Source organism: Peromyscus leucopus, chromosome 1 (assembly GCF_004664715.2).
Source record: "Peromyscus leucopus breed LL Stock chromosome 1, UCI_PerLeu_2.1, whole genome shotgun sequence".
Classification (NCBI taxonomy): domain Eukaryota; kingdom Metazoa; phylum Chordata; class Mammalia; order Rodentia; family Cricetidae; genus Peromyscus; species Peromyscus leucopus.
In genome coordinates this window covers 32,195,927-32,208,809 of record NC_051063.1, presented here as the reverse complement: position 1 = coordinate 32,208,809, position 12,883 = coordinate 32,195,927, and the positions used below count along the sequence as shown (strand labels likewise).

General features: G+C 42.8%; 1 protein-coding gene across 2 annotated transcripts in view; it reads right to left on the bottom strand.

The window, feature by feature from the left end:
- Gpam (glycerol-3-phosphate acyltransferase, mitochondrial) overlaps nucleotides 1–12,883 on the bottom strand; it is a 60,319-nt gene that overhangs the window by 31,477 nt on the left and 15,959 nt on the right. The window contains exon 2 of one of the 2 annotated variants that reach the window (XM_028875075.2): nucleotides 3,872–4,029. The exons of the other annotated variant lie outside the window; for it this stretch is intronic. The gene's annotated coding sequence lies outside the window, so the exon portion shown is untranslated. The remainder of the gene's footprint in view (nucleotides 1–3,871; nucleotides 4,030–12,883) is intronic. 2 annotated transcript variants of the gene reach the window in all.

Here is a 12,883-nt window from a genome sequence, read left to right as displayed (position 1 = left end):
GCGAGATCTTGCCCTTTTATGAGATGTATGAGAGTAAACTGAATCTGTTCACAATGTTGGATGCAGGGGTTGCAAAAGGCAACGTTGTGAAATTTCTGTGAGTGGCTGAGCCTCACAGGGGGAAAAAAAATGGACAAGGTAAGGCTTGAAAGATACAAAGTCTCCAAGGCAGGAAGAGTCAGCTTTTTTCCTTTGAGGTATATTGCGCAAAATAGTATATGCGGTGATTGTGCTAAATGGCCATGTTCTGCCTTCCTAGGGGGTGTTGAAATGTACATTTCAAATGTTCTCACTACAAAAACTGCTAAGTGTTTGAAATAATGGTATGCTAATTAGCTCAATTTAGTTACTTTAGTTTGCATTGTATTCTGAAATCATTAGCACTTTAGTTCATATATGTGTGTATAAACTTATATATGAACTTACAGTTAAAAATGTCTTTTTTAAAACAGCTTGAAGAAGTCCCCATCAAACTTTACCTCACTTGAGCCATTTAAACAAAACAGCGCTGGGCAGGAAGGGGCTCTTTTGCAATATTTGTCAGAGCTATTGGCAAGGCCGATGGTTATCAAAAGCATTAGCAGTTTAAAATGAAAACGATATACCACTCAGCACACATGAACTAGAATCTGGGAACACAGATAATTAAGACATGGCCTCTGTTCTCAGGTCACTGCTGTTGGTTCTTGTCCATCTTGCATGCTCTCACCCTAGTCCTCTGCTCACATACATCTTTGTGCACAAATAACCCAATAGAAACTTACCCAGAACTCCCTAGTATTGAAATCCCTGGGCCTGGCACCTCAGGCAGGCCTACAACAGAGAGGCCTCTCTTTTCCCACTCTTCCTCAGCAGTTGTCCCTACATGGTCCTGAGACATGCTGTGCCATGCATATTATGCTCATGGCACTCCACAGTCCCTAACCCGGTTCTTCAGGCCTTCCCTGTTCACTCCGGTCCTCAATTATCACATTCTTCTGTGACATCTCAAAGATTAACCATAGCACCATGTCTCCGGTCCTCATCAGTCTGTGTCAGAATTCCACAAGGTTACAAACTCATGATGGCAGTGCCCTGCACCAGAGTCCTAATCAATGCTCAATGCTGTGTTATAATAAGCACCCCGTAAATATTTGAAGCGGAGGCATGAGAAAAACAAGACTTTCTTAACTTGAACTTTCTACCTCTCTCTATAAACCCATCCTAAGAAGCAAATATTCTCTTCTGGGAAACAACCCCAGAGAATGGAAGATGATGTTCACAGAATAAGCAATACAGACCTTCTTGAAGTCAAAGACCCTGCCTTTATTTAGCTTCACATGTACCTTAGCAAAAAACAAACACACTTCACCAAAGTTCTGGAGTACTGTATATTGGCTACAAAGAGTGATTCTTATCCCAAAACATGAAATTGTGTGCATAGGATACTGGGCCCTAACAACAACAAAAAACACAGAAGGACAAAAAATAAAAGCCTTAGTGTGATGAAGAAAACAACATGAAGTGAAGTAGAAAGACTGACAGAAATCTAAAATGTAAGTCAGAAGGAAAATGTCTTACATAAAACTCGTTTGTAGGGACTCCTCTTGCACAAGGGTTACTGTATGCGTAAATGTGAGTTGCCATGCCAAGAAGTTCAGGTTACTTAATAAAAATTGTTTTGGAAACCGGTGACACCCTAAGCAATCTCTTTTATCAACAGAGTGAATTATAGTCACCAGTCCAGCCTGTCAAGATGGAGCAATGAGTGAATCCACTGCCTGGTTTAACACAACAAAAAGCAAACAGGCAGGTATAAAGCAATGTGCAATAGGGCCCAGTATCCTATGCACACATCAGACATCATGTACCTGAGACTGACAGGCTAGGGGGAGGGAAGCAAGTGAGCTGAGCCCTATAATTATGTTGATTTATCACCTAGAAAGAGTCATCAGGCTTCAATACAAAAAGGAGGAACTCTAGGAGGTTTAGGTATTTTATGAATTAAGGAGCTAGAACTGAGACATTATGGGTGTTGGAGCTGGAGCAGAACACCAGAGAGGAGAAAGCTGTGTGGCACAGGAACCTCAGTCCAGTCTTGAGCTAATTTGTCTACACATGTCAGGAAGCTATCCACTTCCAGGGAAGAACACAGAAACATGAAGAGTGGAGAGAGCACTTTGTTGTGGCTTGCACAAGATGGGGATTTATTCTTGTTCCTACAAGTCAGAGTTAAAAGATTCTTGGTGGTCATACGAGACTGTAAAATGCCTCATCTTCAGAGTCTGAAAACCCCATAATTCATGATATAAATGATCTCACCTCAGTAGCAGAGCAAAACTAGCCTTACGATAGTCTATTATGGTCCTATCTAACACATCTTAAAAAACAAGATCCACCCCCAGCCCCCTGGTCAGTTGCTTTAAAAAAAAATGTATCTTAGAATAATGCATGAGAATACTCACAGGATATAAAAAATATCCTGTATCCTGTACCTCACAGTGAAATTCTCAGTGCTGTCAAATTGAAATTATTAGGTATGCAAAAAAGAAGAAGAAAGAAAGACAGACGGGAAAGAGTAATTGTGCACCAGAAATGGGGAAAACAATAGATTGAAAATCTTAGAGATAATAGGTTAATAGCAAGTAGAGTAGAAACATGTAAAAAAAAAAATTAAGCCAAAACTAGACTGGAAGAGAGAATATAGCCCAGTTGGTTGATTGCTTGCCTAGGTAGCATGCATGAAGTCATGTAGTCCATACATAGCACAACCGCAACACAAGAGCAGGTGTGGTGACATAGACCTTTAAATCCAGCACTTAGGAAGTAGAGGCAAAGGATCAGAGTTCAAAATCATCCTCCAGTATAAGATAAGTTCAATGCCTGCTGAGCTACAAGAGACCCTGTCTCAAAAAAAAATCCAAATCAAACACGTTATGAAATCATTAAGATTTTTAAAAACATATAAACACATACACACTTGTGATGAATTAACAACAGATTAAATGTTACTGGAAAATAAAATGAATTACTGTAGAACACTGTGTCAGAACTACGCAGAGCGCAGCACTGAGGAACTGGAAATTAATAATGAATACAGCATCGGGGACTTGAGGCACATGCGACTGGTGTCCCTGAAGGAAAGGAGAAAGGTAAACACTGAAAGAATTCATCTCTAGAAGATGCAGGCTATAAGAAGTGGTACTGGCTTCCAAACAAAAAGTAAAAGGCTGTAGGTTGAAATCTGAATCTGACAAAAGTACTACAAGACTTAAGGACCCCCAAGGAATGTTCTTACTAAAATCTCCTTAAAAGATAATGACTACTTACTACAAAAATAAAAGCAATATACTGTGGAGTTTATAGCATGTAGAACTAACATGTATGACAGCAGCAGGGAGTCCAACCCCACAAAGACAGAAGGTAACAGAGAAGGGACCAGAACCCAAGCCTTTCTCACTCGGCTCCATAGTTTTTCCAAGATTTGCACTGCCTATTTAATGGTCCATCTCCAAAAGGCTTCCCCTGGTGGTCAGAAGGAACCTGAGTCTATTTGTTTCAGTTGTTACTGATCCACCTGCGAATGTCCACTTCTCCAAACGAGAATAGTATTAGCAGACTTTTCAAAATCGACTCATGCAGGAACCATGGCACCCCTTGATCTAAAACATCACAATTATTCTAGAAAATTCTAGTCAGAGAAATCAGTTGAGCAAATGAAGAGACTATGCTTTTTTCTCATCATCTGCTTTTCTCCAGGCTCCTTTTGGTTATTTAATTATTCAGTAACTATTTACAAAGCCTCTCCTTTACGCCAGGTACTCTGCTGCACACACAGCTTTAACAAGACAGTGCCGTCTCTTCTCTAGAGTGGAGAGTCTGGTGTACTTACTCAACTCCTGTTAGTAATTGCTCCCCAAAAGATTCAAAGCTCCGCTGTGGCTTGTGGCTTCTAGGATTCTCTTAGTTGCTCTCCCTGAGAGAGCTGCTGGTCTAGCATCTATCTGTCCTTTCACTCTGATTTTGTTCAGGGTGATCTTTTGCCAGGCTCTGAGAAAAGAATGAAACGAGGTGTCTAAGCCAATTATGATAATCTCATTCCCGAATATTGCAACTGTTGCTGCAGCCAAGACGGTCACGTGACTTAGTCCAGGGCAGTGTGACCTAAGAGAAAAGCAACTGTGAGGATTGCCCAGCTCCGCTCTCCCAGTTAAAGGGACATAGCAGGCATTGCTGCTTCCCTGCCTCCCCCGAGTCCAGCGGTCTCGATTTTTGTCAGATCCCCGTCTATTTAAACCACTAACATTTGGCAGAATTCTGTTCCTCTCAGGCAAAAACACATTTGCTTTGACTTGAATCATGGGCAGTTCTTGCTGCTAGAATGACTCAACCACGTGAAAGAATAAACAAATAAAAGAGCAGGGCTTTAGAAATCAGCCTTACCAGCCCAGCAGGCTGAGGGCTGGCCGTGGAAGGCGTGGAACTGTGTTTCTTTTAGAAACCACCTCAGGCCATAGGGGATTGAACATCCTTGACTCACTTTGGACACATTCATAGCACTGAGAGGACCTCACTTTCACTGAAAGTTGCTTCATCGGTGAATGGATAAGTAGATTAAGCTCCAAATAAACTCAAAGAAGGATTTGAGTTAAGTATGGTGTTGGCTGGAAACAGCTGTAACTACATGATACCTTTGGACTGATATGCCCATCATATCTTTATTGGTTTAAATAATAACACTTCAAATCTGAACAATTCAGAGCAGCAAATAATGACCAATCTCACTCCTAGAAAATTCAGGACCCTCCAAAATGCTACACCATGAAAAGTGGTTCCAGCCAACAGCCCCGAACCACTTATTCAGCCTTAAGTGATACTTTCTTCCAAGTTTTGAAATGGAAGAGCAATGGCTGATGGTAGTGTAAACTTCTGGCTTAGGTGTTGGGCATTGGGCCTCAGTTTAAGAAAGAAAAGACAGATAGAGGCAAACAAAAGTCTGCAATACTGAAGCTAATTTTAGTGAAAGATAATGTTCTAAGAATGCACCAAGGCCAGCATTAATAAATGCATAAGCCGAGGTGGGGGAGGGTCCACATGACAGTCTTTCAGGATGGCCTTCAATTCCACCAGGAATGGTCAGACTTCCAGGAAACCTGTCCTGGCATGGCCTAGTGTCTAGCTGATAGAGTGAGGGACAAGGCTGAACTTTTCAGGAAGAAAACAAGGCAGAAACTAGATAGATTCTAGGCTACCAGCCACTAGCTGTGCCTCAGGGTAGTGAATTAGTTTTAAAAGAGAAACTGTTCCTAGGTGAACTGGGTGAGCAATCAGATAATAGAGAAATTAGCTTGTATGTCTTTAAAGAGCCAAGTTATCTCACTCTTATGGAATGAAAGCTATTTCCTCTCTGCTCTAGAGTGTAACCAGACTTAGCTGCATAAGTCCTACATTTTCCTATCAGGGAAGCCAAGCAGCTACAGTCTGTGATAGAACGCAAAAAGAATGAGAAGCTGCCTGACTGGGGTCTCTTGACAAGACAAACTCCAGAGAGCTTTAGTTTCTCACTGGAAGTTCGGCTCAATTGTGTGAGACAGGAAAGTTGTCTGAAGGGGGGTAGAATTCAGCATAGCCCAGACACTGAGAAGCGAACAGAGGTGAGGGATCTAACTGTGGTTCAAATTATGAGGTCCCTCTCATCCAGTACAAAGTGCTGGAGGCAACAGACCTTCAGGTGAAGTGAGTCTTTGGAGCCTCAGGGAAGGCCCACATGGTGGAGCTTGTCACAGAAGGAATAGAGCTCTGAGAGCTACACAGGACCCAGGCAAGGATTAGGAAGACCCAGCAAAAATGAGTCAGGGCTTCTACATGGTCCTCCATACAGCATGCATGCCCAGGTAAGGGACAGGGGCTGACTTCTAACGATGATCATTCTTGACATCTGAGGAATGGCTTAAAGATGGGTTAATGCAACATTCACTCATTCACAACTCACCAGAGTCTGTTGGGTACTAGGTGTCTTGCTAAGTGTTGGTGGTAGAAAAATTAAAATGTCATACATGGATCTGGTCCTGGTGAGCAAAGAGTCCAGTGGACCTTGACACACAGGAGAGGGAAATAGGATGAGAGGTAATAAGCAAATAAAATAGGAAAGATGAAATAAGAACTATCAAGAGTTCATGTCACAGAATAGTGAGGAGAGCAGCCTTGTGACAGTCATGGTAAGTCTCTAACTAGAGATTAGTAGGCTGGATGGCCATTATGTCATCTCAGCACTCAGCAGGTAGAGGCAGAAGGACTGGGAACTCACTGTCACCCTTAGTTACACAGTGAGCTCAAGGCTAGCCTGTGCTACCTAAAATCCTATCTCAAGAAGAAGAAAAAAAGTTAATACAAATGAGCCTGTCAATCTGTCAATCACCTGGATGGGAAAACACCCTTTGAAAAGATATCTGTTCCTAAAATTTCAAGAAATGGAGAAAGTCTACCTAAACAAATAGGTCAATGTAACGCTTAATCTTGCCAATGTCTACTCTCATGGAATGAAGGCACTTTCCTAAACAATCATCCCTGACCATTGTGAGAGCCTTTCCTCCTTGAGGGCCTCTGTGGTCATTGTTCACTCTGTCTTGAGAGTGCCTCCTGTTCTAGAACCACCTTTTCTCACCCATGCTCTGCTCTGTCTCATCTTAAGTCATACGATGAGTGTCACAGAGCTGAGAATCCCAGGGGAGCCAGAAATCCTAGTCACATTCAGAGAGTGTTTCTAGGTGGAGGACTCCACACTTACTTACCCAGGGTGAAAATGACTTCCCGTAGAAGGAGCACAGAGAATACCTGAGCAGGAGCCAAAGAAATTCCAGAGCCCAGAGGGAAGACAGAGCTGGAGAGCTGAGCCAGGACCAGTGAGGCTCAAGGAGAAGGAAGCCACAGAGGAGGTTAGAAGAAAGTCGGGACCAGATACGGCACCGTGTCGTAGGCCACAGTGAGTTTGAAAACTTAAGTTGTGACATAGGATATGAATGTCATGCTGGGGTTTGCATCTCTCTCACCTTGTTAGATTAGGTAAGAGCTAACAGACAGGTCTGGAGATGGGAGCAGTCTGGAAGGAGGAGTGGGCAGTGGCTTGGGAGCTTTGCTGTTCCCAGGAGCCTGCCTGGGGCAAGTTGGCAGGGCAGGAGCTGGTGGGCAGCAGGTTCATTTTGTAAGCTCCCTTTATGCTGCACTTGCTGTGTGCCAAGCACAGTCCTGCACACATTGTAGGCACTGTTTCAGGCTGGCCTCAGCCATGGAGCAGCCAGGAAAACACAGTCCATGCCAGAGAGCTCGAGAGTGGGACTTTCACACGGAAAACCTCTTAGAAAGATCCTGGGATTGCCCTGGGAGGCAACCCAGAGATTAGCAGAAACACAAATCACTATGCTCCCAAAGTCTGGAGAGTCAGTCAACTGGACGCAGGAGGCAGGCTGCCAAGAGCAGCCTCAACCACAGAGCCACCACCCAGCCAAAGGACCAGAGCCTGCCTTTCCCTCTCTCAGCACTTTAAACACTGGCTGGCCTTCCTGTGAGCAGAAAACAAGCTGCAGGGAGGCCTGACCCATCATTTCCCCAATAAGAAAGCGTGGGCAGGGGTGGGGTAGAAAGGATCTGATGTCAAAAAGGGAAATGGGGGAATCTGTCCTTCCTACAGCCATACAGGCTGGGAACTATTTACACATCTACTTCCAGGAAGGGAAACCGAGGCACAGAGGGAAGGTCAAGTGAATGTAGTTAAGTGGCAGGACCCTCACATGAATTTAGATGTCTGACTCCAGAACACATGCCCATAGTCTTACATAACCTGGCAGCTAGGGCTGGGATGCCATGTCCTTAGCCTGAGAAAAGAGATTCTTTTATTAAGGCCCTCTGCCTGAGAGAGCACAGGGCACTGTCACTCAGATCTAGTTGACTGAATAACTGAATAGTTCACTGGGAGATCAGAGCTCCCACCCCCAACACACACACACACACACACACACACACACACACACACACACACACACACACACACACACACACCTTTATAGCAGAATGTCTGAGAGTTCTGCAAGGGATGTGGAGACAGAGTCTGCTTCCCCTACTGCATATGCCCTGCTTTAACCCTCTCTGACCCCCAAGTCACCTACCTGGATCGTTGATTTTCTATGTTCACTTACTGACTGTATTATTTGGGAATGAAAATGAAATAATGTATACAAAATCCTTAGTACAGTACCTGCCACAGGTGGGATTTCCTCAACAGCAGCCATCATTATGCCTAGTCGAGATGTGCTATGGACATAACCATAGTTCTTTGACAGTTCTCATCTCCAGAGATCTATGGTGTAAAGCCTGTGCTTGGAAAACACACTCCTTGTGGAGTCCTCGGGGCCATAAATAAGAATCCTACTCTCTTGAGCTTGGATCCCAGCAAAGATTCTTCTCCAAAATTCCAAAGCTCACATAAACCCTTCAGGTTTGTTTTCTGGCAAAAGTGCCTCTGGGTGAGTCAGGATGAGCTGAGTTACGATGCAGCAACAAACGACCCCAAGTGAGTTTGGGCAGATTCTGCATGCCTGCTGGCAAACAGTTCTTACAGGGACCTTGCTCAGGGAGCCCCTAAGTGAGCCACACAGAAGGAAGCCGTGTATTGACAGACACCTTACTGATTGTCAAGACTGCGGAAAGACGACCTTGCCCTCTTGATCCGTGTGTCAGTCTGTTCACATTTCAGTAGCTACAGTAATCTCACCAAGCATGTGGGGAAAGGAAGGAACAGCCCAGATATCTCCAGAACAATCCATGGCAATTCTGGTGGGCTGAGATAAAGCAAAGGCCTTAATCTGAGATGAAGAAATAGACGGAGTTCTAAGGAGCCAGGCCAGTGCACATCCAGCACAAAGGTGTGCCTTCGTCTTCTCGAGGAGCCTGGCCATTGCACCTCTGAAGACACATTTGTACAGGGAAGCTGTCTGTTCCTAAGTATTGTCTGAACCTGTCTCTGAACCTTGTCATTTGTTCTTGAAAGACACTGGGCAAGTGGTCTGGTGAGGAGATGCCGGCAGGAATGATGGGATACTAGGCATCTGGTCTCCCAGAAGAGCATAGGAGACTAGGACACCTCCAAGGGAACTTTTCTACTGTGAGTTCTATAGTTTACAGAGCAAGTCAAAGCTGAGTGTAAGAAAAATCAACTTCCCCTGACTCGACAACCCATACCCTCCTGAATTCCTTTCCACCACTGGATATACTTCTCTTGATGTCCTCTGCTGGCTCAAGGCTCTCCTCAGTTCTACCCCATACACTGTACTTCTCAGACCTGGAACTTCGGTCTTACTGTAGACTTCTTCCCGGAACCAATCCAACGTGAAGTCCCATCTGTGTTATCTCCAAGGTCTCCAAGAACACATCACTCACCTATTTCCCTTCCCTCCACTCTAACCTAAACCAAGACATCACTATCTGGGAAGCAGAACAGCTTACTGTGGGGTCCCCACATCTAGTCCTGCCACCCTCTACCCTTTCAAGCATCCCCTCCTCACATTATCCAAAACAAACATTTAAAAAGACAACACAGGCTGTGTCAACACTTATCCCTACTCCAACTAATTAAAATTTATTCAATTGTCCCTTACATGCCACTGTCTTAAACATGTTCTCTACTGCCTGTCCAAGTTTGCCTTTGCAAACTCCCTCCCTTCATTTTCTTCTCATGCTTTCTCTGAATTTAGCCACCTTGGCCTCTAGTGTTAGTTTGAATGAGAAATGGTCCCATAGCCTTGGGAATTTGAATGCTCTGTCCCCAATTGGTGGCATAATTTTGGGCATTTTAGGTGCTGCAGTCTGGCTAGAGGAAGCTCATCACGTGTAAAAGCCTTACACCCCTTCCAGTTCACTCATCTAGTTCCATGGCTGTGGTTGAGGATGCGAGCTCTCAGCTTCCTGCTCTGGCTGCCATCCCACCATGATGGACTCTTATCCCTCTGGAATCATAGTCCCAAATAAACCCTTTCTTCTCTAAGTTCCCTCAGCTCTGGTGTTTTATCACAGCAACAGAAAAATAACTAATACAAGTTCTTTCAGTTCCTCAAGAAAGATACATCTGCACTTCCCAGAGCACACTGCTTCTTCTTACAAAGCAGAAAAATGGCAATGGATTTCCCATCTACTCCACATCCCCACCAATATCTGGGTCAGAGTTTAGGAAGCAATGTAAGTACAAAAGAGAGTATGTACTAGGTTCCCAGAAGTGAGCAACTACACAAGATAAGGGGCTGGGGGCCATGGACCAGAACAATGGTTCTCAACCCTCCTAACACTGCAACCCTTTAATACAGTTCCTCATTTTGTGGTGACCCCAACCATAAAATTATTTTCACTGCTACTTCAATAACAGTGATTTTGCTACTGTAGTGAATGATATATAAATATTTTTGGAGACAATATTTTCCCAAGGGGATCTCAACCCACAAGTTGAGAACCACTGGACTAGACTATCACAGCCATAAACAAAAGCCAAGCTGACGATGGGATCTAAATACACTTCTGCCCAATAATCATGAAAAGACTTTTCAAGTATTTAAAGGAAGAACTAGAAGTAGCCAGAGATGGTCTTATGGCTATTCTTCCTCTCTTAGCATCAGCCTTTGTTAAGGAGAGAATTTCCATGAAAAGGAAGGTATGATACTTTCAAAGAAAATGGACCCCATAGGGAGTATCACTATTAAGAAGTATGGCTTTGTTGGAGCAGATGTGGCCTTGTTGGAGGAGATGTGTCACTGTGGAGGTGAGTTTTGACGTCTTCTAAGGTCAAGCTATGTTCAGTGTGGCACACGGTTGCTTCTGTTGCCTGCAGATCAAGATGTAGAACTCTCAGCTCCTTCTCTAGCACCATGTCTGCCTGCATGCCTCCATGACAATAATGGACTAAACCTCTGAAACTGTCAAGCCTTAACTAAATGTTTTCTTTATAACAGTTGCTGTGGTCACAGTGTCTCTTCACAGCAATAGAGACCCTAACTACGACAGAAGGTCAGAACTATTTTGAATGTTTTCTGTTTCTAATGAGTTCAAAGAAAACTAGGACTTCACTCATTAAGTATAATTGAGAGGAAGATCGACCAAATTTAATTAACACTTTTTTTTTTAGTATACTTCTGAGAAAATTTGTTTTTATTACTTTCAAAGAAACAGAAAAGCTCAAAGATTTTCTTTTGGGAAATGTATTCACTTGGGCATTAGAAACATGCTCTATGCAAATGTCTTTGGTTTTTAACTTAGAAATTTCCCAAAGAAATGGTTTCCAAAGCAAAGAGTTAGTCATCAACCATCTTGTCACTCAAGGTGAAGAATATGTCCATCTTGTTACACAAATGGGACCCAAAGGAAAACGTAAATACAAAGTGAAACTGCAGTCAGGTGTGGTTTCAGTCGAGTCTAGTTCGGCTGTCACTAAGCATGTCAAAACGTCATCTCCTAACAGAAGCAGATACTGGGGGTGGCTTTTCCATTATCCCAAATCCCAGGGGAAGTCAGGTTGCAGCTCTCTCTCCCTTTTCTCCTGTTACCCTACCATTGGCTGGATCATGAAGCCAGCTTGTCACTCAGGATGAAGAACACACCCATCTCATTGCACTTTTTTTTTTTCTGCTTGTGTTACAGCGTGACTCCATTTATCAATGATACTACAGCTACTACATTCAAAAGCTGTCACCAGTTCTGCTCATGTGGCCCTGCTACATTTCCACAAGTCATGTGTAAATTGCACACAAAAATCGTAGAATTCCTAGGAACTTTAGTTAATGTATAGGTAGATAAATGTCAATACCAGTGAGGTGGTTTTTCTCTAGGTTATTTATAAGTGAAGTCCTTAGAGTAGTCCATCTAAATCTCTAGGTCACTTGCTCATTAACTACTGAACAAATACAATCTAGACCAAGAATTAATGATTATCCAAAGCCTCGGCAATTGATCAAATACTGGAATGAATGGAATTTTAGCTTCTTGGAGATAAGACTGACTTGATTCTTAACTCTACAGAGTTGGAACAAGCCCATGCACACTATGTGAATTTTAAATAATGGTAATAGTACCTAAAATAAAATGGCCTATGTGGCTAATTAACCCCATGTATTTAGCTAGAGTGACTCTCAGACAAATTGTAATTAAGCAGAACAATCAACTACCTGGCCTCAACATATGACTGGCAAACTTTTATTATTCTAAAACCGTGGTGGCACATATATGTATCCTGTTATTAGTTAGGAATGTGCTTTGGGATTATAGCAAGGCATCACAGCTGCTCAGACATGTCCAATAGTGTAATTATTCTGAGCTCATACTTAAACCTGACCAACCACATATCCAAATTTTGTGAAGGAATGTTGATGTAAATGTAATTATGCAATTTGTTTTTAATTCTATCATCATCTCACTATCATGTCTCTATCCTATAACCGTCAATCTTCCTTCCCTCCCCCACTCTCTCACTTATCCCCCTTTTTTGTATCTGTAAAGCAAAGCTTATAATAATACTTCCTTTATACTGAGACATGGGTTTAGAGTTAAAATATGTCATGTGTATAATCCAAACACTTATGAAGTTGAAGCAGGAGAATAATTACTAAGTGTGAGGCCAGCCTGAGCTATATAACAAGACCTTGTCTAAAAAATCCAAGAAAAAATATAAGTTTCTGAGATACTCTCTGATATATAATAGATACTGTCGTGTGTCTTTAAGAGAACTGGACAGTTGATCCAGGCATCAATCCCAGTTGTCAATGTGTATTGACAATAATAATTGATAAAGGAGGTATTTGAGAACAATAAGCTTCTCTATCTTCAAACCCAGATCATTTTCCTTTTCTGATTATAAACTTAGAGGCTTTGT